The 6,183-nt window shown below is 44.7% G+C and overlaps 1 long non-coding RNA gene across 1 annotated transcript; it reads right to left on the bottom strand.

Moving 5' to 3' along the window:
- Positions 1–520: 520 nt before the first annotated feature.
- On the bottom strand, positions 521–1,525 carry LOC310842716. The gene is made up of 2 exons (XR_014563318.1): positions 1,256–1,525; positions 521–758 (listed from the first exon to the last, which is right to left on the bottom strand). It is a non-coding gene; the product is annotated as an uncharacterized lncRNA (long non-coding RNA).
- Positions 1,526–6,183: the final 4,658 nt, after the last annotated feature.

Genomic DNA, 6,183 nt, shown 5'->3' with positions numbered 1-6,183 from the left:
AGCGGTTCGAATCCCCGCAACGGGGTGAGCTCCTGTTCCTCAGTCCCTGCTCCTGCCAACCTAGCTGTTTGAAAGCACGTCAAAGTGCAAGTAGATAAATAGGTACCGCTCCGGCGGGAAGGTAAGCGGTGTTTCCGTGCGCTGCTCTGGTTCGCCAGAAGCGGCTTAGTCATGCTGGCCACATGACCCGGAAGCTGTATGCCGGCTCCCTTGGCCAATAAAGCAAGATGAGCGCCGCAACCCCAGAGTCGGCCACGACTGGACCTAGTGGTCAGGGGTCCCTTTACCTTTATACATCCCATTATCCTTAAACATTGGCTGTGCTGGCTGGGGCCAATGGGGGTTAGATTCCAAAACATCTGGAGGGCAGTAGGTTGGCATATGACATAGGAAGCCAAGACCAGAATCAAAGGAACCCCGCAGCTATTTCCATATACCCAAGCAAGCTTTGAGCTTGTGTGCCTTTATCGGCAGCCTCCTCACCCCATTCGTGCAAGGCAAAACCTTCTGCAACTAAGGGAACTTTCAAAAACATTTTTATTTCTTTTTTTGCACGGCAGAGGGGCCTGCTGTTTAGAGGGGGCGGGGGAAAGAAAAATCCCATTGGTCAAGCCCAAGCACTTGGGCATGCTTAAAGTAGTTTTTGTTTCGGATCCCAGCCAATGTTAGGGGAGGAGTCCATTCAGTATCTTGAAAGTACTTCATTTTACTTTGTAAATGATGACCAAAATGAAAAGCAGATTGATTGCTCAGATGCTCTAGAAAAAAATAGAATCACTGTGCAGAGCATCCTGGTAAACCCAGTATGGTAATAATAATAATAGTTCTACAGGCATACACAGGAATACTCTTTATTCAAACACATTCACAGTGACTGTACCTTGGGTTAAGTACTTAATTCATTCTGGAGTTCCGTTCTTAACCTGAAACTGTTCTTAACCTGAAGCACCACATTAGCCAATGGGGCCTCCTGCTGCCACTGTGCCACCACTGCACGATTTCTGTTCTTATCCTGAAGCAAAGTTCTTAACCCGAGGTAAAATTTCTGGGTTAGCGGAGTCTGTAACCTGAAGCCTATGTAACCTGAAGCGTATGTAACTCGAGGTACCACTGTAACTTGGTTACAATAGAAAGAAGAATAAACCCAAATCAGACTGTTTCCCTAAACTAAAATGATATTTTTAACAACAACTCTGACGGTAGCTGACTTAGTATGGACTTCCACAACTTAAGGTGCAATCCTAACCTGACTTACCTGGGTGTCAGTCCCTCTGAAGTTCATGGTATTTACATCTGAGTAGACATGGTCAGGACTGCAGCCATAACTGTTTACCAACAGCAAAACTATTCAAGGTGCAGTCATACCTGATGAATGTGATCCCAAACTTTCTCCAAGGTGTTTTGAGCCTGGGAACATTTACAGTACATCTGTTATTATTTTGGTTCACCGTAAAGCTTGTTTTACAGTTTCATTTGATGGCTGCTTGTACAAATTACAGAGGAGGAGAGCGCCCAGTGACTATGCTGCAGGCCCAGTTATTTATTTATATGGTGCCAATTGTGGTGGGAGATGTTTGGTTAATGATGAAATGATGATGCCACAATTCCTATCTTGCTCAGCTGTCATGGGAAAAGATATTGACCAATCAGACTTGACAAACGGGAGGGAAGGGGCAATTAAGTTGAATCAGGAAGGTTTTTTTGGGGGTGGTTCCAGCCTTTGCTATGAGCTCATTAGCTGGGGAGGAGGGAGAATAAGATACAATCATTCTATGATTCTGTGAATCTGCCAGACACACAAGTCATCTGTCCTTGAACTATGGCAATCCCTCTTCCTTGCCTGGATGCAGAATGGAAAGATTTTGTGTGTGTTTGTAGAAACCTATATTTTGCATCACTGAAACGTCACCTATTCTACAAAGAAAAGAGCCACATCTGTGGCTACCTCTGCTTCTGACCTCACACCCACCACTTGACATGTGACCTGTGGAAGATTGTCTACGAGAGGATGTGGTCCCCCCGGCTGCAAGTTCACCACACCTGATACAAACCCTATGACAAATTCTGCTTTTCAACATCTGATAATCGAAACAGAGATGGGAGTCTATTCAAAGATGGTGGTTCTCCTGCGCCTCCAGTATTTGTGGGCAGAAGATGAGTGCAATAAATGCCGCATTTGCTGTTTCACAGCAAGACATTTGGATATTAAATAAGTACTCTGCAAACCACTTTTTCACTACAGTGGTACCTCAGGTTAAGAACTTAAATCGTTTCGAAGGTCCGTTCTTAACCTGAAGCTGTTCTTAACCTGAGGTACCACTTTAGCTAATGGGGCCTCCCGCTGCCACCACGCAATTTCTGTTCTCATCCTGAAGCAAAGTTCTTAACCCGAGGTACTATTTCTGGGTCAGCGGAGTCTGTAACCTGAAGTGTCTGTAACCCGAGGTACCACTGTATTATAAAAGCTGGATATTATGGCGAGTGAGTACATTTCCTGAACTTTTCAGTAGACATTCTGAAGTGTCTTCGTTCCACTGGCCATTTTTCACGCCTTTAAATAGCCCTCCCTTCTCCTTTCACTATTTATGCTGCAAATACTTGTCCACTTTTATGTTTGTCCCATTAGCTCAGCTGAGTTTGCTGTCTGCGTTTAGCTCTTTAAATCTTTACTCACATATTTCAAGCCCACCTCCCACCCCCTTTGCTCAGGCAAGCAGGCCAGTTGGGAGAGAGGGAGGAACCCTCCCATGCAGCTGCTCTGTTCCTTTTTCTGCATCGGTTCTGCAGAAAAGCAAAGGCACTCACTTCACAGCAACGAGCTCAGGAATTCTATTCCTAACTCCGCCACTGATTTTTATTTTTTTTGGAGGGGGGGGGGCCTCCAATCCAGCCGAGCAGTTCAGCTGCTAATTCAAACACGTTTAAGGCTCATTAATTTGATTGAAGCTTTCGTGCGCTGCGTTACGAAATTGCCTTGATGATTTGAGAAATTATAATTTTATTGAATGTGTATTTGGCGGTTATATGTACGAGAGAGCATCTTGTTCCTGGTCTGTGTATAAATCTGCTGAGAGCCGTGTGGCGGCGGGAGGGGGGCTGACTGGGGAAGACACTGCAGTAAAGATCTGCAAAAGGGGAGGGCCATAGCTCAGTGGTAGAGCAATTCATAGATAAATACCATAAGAAGAGCCTACTGGATCAGACCAAAGTCCTATGTAGTCCAGCACTATGTAGTCACAGTGGCCAACCAGATATCAAAGGGAAGCTTGCCAGCAAGATCTGGGCACAACAGCACTGTCCTAGCCTAGCACCTTTTGTTCAGAGCCATTGCAGCTAGTAGCCATTGATGGTCGGCTAGTAGCCTTATTTTCCATGAGAATGTCTAATCCTCTTCTAAAGACATCCAATTTGGTAGCCATCACTCCCTCTCATGGAAGTGAATCCCATAGTTTAACTGTGTGGAGAGGTACTTTTTTTTGCCTTGACTCTTCCAACATTGAGCTTCCTTGTAGGTCTCTGAATCCTAGTACAGTTGTACAGTGGTACCTCGGTTTATGAACTTAATCCGTTCTGGAAGTCCGTTCTTAAACTGAAACCGTTCTTAAACTGAGGTGCGCTTTCCCTAATGAGGCCTCCTGCTGCTGGTGCCCTTCCACCATTCAGATTCCGTTCTTAGACTGAGGTAAAGTTTGCAATCTGGGACACTACTTCTGGTTTTGCGGAGTTCATAAACCAAATCGTTCGTAAACAGGGCTGTTCTTAAACCGAGGTGCCACTGTACGATCATGCAGCCAATGGGAAGCCTCACCTTGGTTTTCGAATGGGAACGGACTCCCAGAACGCATTCTGTTTGAGAAACAAGGTACAACTGTACTGTGTTATGTAAGAGGGAGAAGAAAGAACAACTTTGCCCAATTTCTGTGTGAATGAATAGATGCCCTTTTGCATAGGAAGTTCAATGTACAAAGTCGGCTCCATCTCCTGCACAGGGATGCTGCAAGTTTAATCACATTAGGTGGTTTTGTTGGTGCTATTAAAATTGTCATGCCTTTGTGGAGGAACAGCTTCACACAAATCGCTTCCTGTGTGGAAGGGCAGCCCTTGCCATCCTTCAGAGTTGAAGACCTGTAGCAAGTATTCAGAATGTGATGTTGATGCTTTGCTGTAATAAGTTAATAGAAACCCCAATAAAAGCCGTCGAAATGTGTTGGTCCACTGCAAATGCGAGTAGCCTTGAATCAGTTTAGCAATGTTTGAGTGCAGTCAGCTATTTTCGCTGTGCTGTGTGGAGAGAGAGTGGATTTACACATTTTACCAGACATCCATTTAGGAGAACTTTAGGGTCTTATTCTGTAAGTTTGAGTTTGACACCTCTTATATGCTGAAGAAACTACTGTAGTATGTTGAGGCTTGCCAAGTCTACTGTTTCTCCCTGGGGACTTTGGCCTTTTGGCTTTCTCTTCTGGGAAATCTAGCCATTCTGCAATTTTTCACTAGCACTAGTTTTAAAGCTTAGTGCAGAAAATGAGAGAACAATTTGCCTCTACTAAATAATAGGCCTGGCGCTGAATTGCATTACAGTAATCTTTTGTTCCCTTGTGTTTTCTGAAACCTTAAATGATCCAGAAACACATTATCTACATTTTCTCACAGGACCTCATTCTTCTCGGCAAATATTTTCTTTCTCTTTCTGTTTTCTCCATCAGTTTTCACATTTCTCCTGCTTATTTCTCATACGGGTTTCGAGTTTGCCACAGAAATCTCTAGGGATTAATTGTGCTGGGCTGTGTCCAAATCATGCCCTCTGGTTTAAGAAGGAAAAGAATAGTCCAAAGTTAAGCTACTTTTAAGATTCTGTGTGACTTCAAAGGGAGAAGTGGGCAAGCCGAGAAGAGGGCATCTCTCTGCTTAAAGCAAAAGAGAATTAAAAGTGTTTATATTTGGTTCCTATTTCAGACATATAAATATAGGCTGCCATTTTTCCCCAGACCTATCCAAATCCCCACTGTCTAGGCTCTGTAAGAGCAGCCGAGCCACTGCTGAATCCACAGCCTGGTCACAGGACAATTGAGCTGGGGTAGCAATCAGGTTCCTTTAGGTCCCAATGCCAGTCTCTCTTCTGCCCCCATTTCGTGTTCTGTGCCATCCCCAGATCTGCTTTGGAGGGTTGTGGGATTGTCCAGAACGCATTTAGGAAGTGTGTGGGGTGAGGAGGGGGGTAGAGTCCCATTGCACAATTATTAAGTTGAATACCACTCTGTGTCCAAGTGACTGATGTGGCTGGTCAGTCTGCTGCCCATGTGCTAAACCTTGATGGAAAACATCATGATTCCTCCTCCTCCTCCTTCTTACAGCTCTTTATAGTGGTACCTCGGGTTACAGGCGCTTCAGGTTACACACTCCACTAACCCAGAAATAGTGCTTCAGGTTAAGAACTTTGCTTCAGGATAAGAACAGAAATCGGGCTCCGGCGGCGCGGCAGCTGCAGGAGGCCCCATTAGCTAAAGTGGTGCTTCAGGTTAAGAACAGTTTCAGGTTAAGAATGGACCTCCGGAATGAATTAAGTACTTAACCCGAGGTACCACTGTATCTTTAAACTGAAACTGGATTGGTGAGGAGTCCTTTGAAGAGGAGACTGCCCTCTGTAAGGTAGAATCCATGATCAACAATTTATTTACTATCTAGTGGTTCCTGGTGTATTGAGCTACACCTGGAACCAGCCAACATGATGACCTCTGAAATTCTGGGCCACAGCTCCCATCATCCCTGCCCTTTGGCCATGCTGGTTGAGGTTAATGGGGACCATAGTCCAAAACCTTAGCACTACATTGGCTATCCCTGTGCCACATAAACTTCGGCTGTGTTCTTTCTCTGGTGTTCAACAGGTTGTGGGTGTTTATTCAACACTCCCCTTCTTGCCCCTGGTCTGAACTTGTAGTCTTCCAGCATTCTAAAAATCACAGTGCCTATTTATTTCCCCATATTAGTTGGAAAAGCCAACAAACACACTTGCTGTATCTGTCGCAAAGGTAAAGGAAAAGCCCAGGGATGTGAATGCAGACATTCTCCAATTACTGTTCTTCATTGAGGGAGCCACCAAAACACTATTAAATCACAGTAACAGCATTACTAATTCGATTTCCTGTACATAAACAATCTTCCCTGGGCTTTGAAGAGTTTAAC

The sequence above is a fragment of the Podarcis gaigeae genome (genome assembly GCF_964106915.1).
Source record: "Podarcis gaigeae genome assembly, chromosome: 4".
NCBI lineage: Eukaryota > Metazoa > Chordata > Lepidosauria > Squamata > Lacertidae > Podarcis > Podarcis gaigeae.
This window is presented reverse-complemented; position numbering and strand designations above follow the sequence as displayed.